We start from the raw sequence: 394 nt of genomic DNA, 5'->3' as shown, positions 1-394 counted from the left end.
TATCTCCAGAGAGATTTAGGGCAGCAAAATCCAAGTTGTTGATTTTCGACATCTAAAATCATATATTTCATTCTTAGGATTTATAATGTTCTAATAATGCATACAAGACAATCAGATATATAATGCAAATTGGTCACACGACCAAACAAATATGATGCATTTAGTTCATACGATTATGCATGCATGATATGCTAACAAGCCGCACGGCCATACAATCTGAACATGCATAATGCAAGACAAGCCGCACGGCCAAGATTATGAACAATCTTAGCAATCGGTTTCTATATGATCTTAATGCAATTGGTTATTCATCTTTAGCAAGAACGATTCTAAGTGATCATGAAACCTTAATAAAACAATCAAGCAATGCATCAAGGGGTTTAGTTACTATCAA

This window comes from Brassica oleracea, chromosome C2 (genome assembly GCF_000695525.1).
Source record: "Brassica oleracea var. oleracea cultivar TO1000 chromosome C2, BOL, whole genome shotgun sequence".
Lineage (NCBI taxonomy): Eukaryota > Viridiplantae > Streptophyta > Magnoliopsida > Brassicales > Brassicaceae > Brassica > Brassica oleracea.
Note: the sequence above shows the minus strand (reverse complement) of the source record.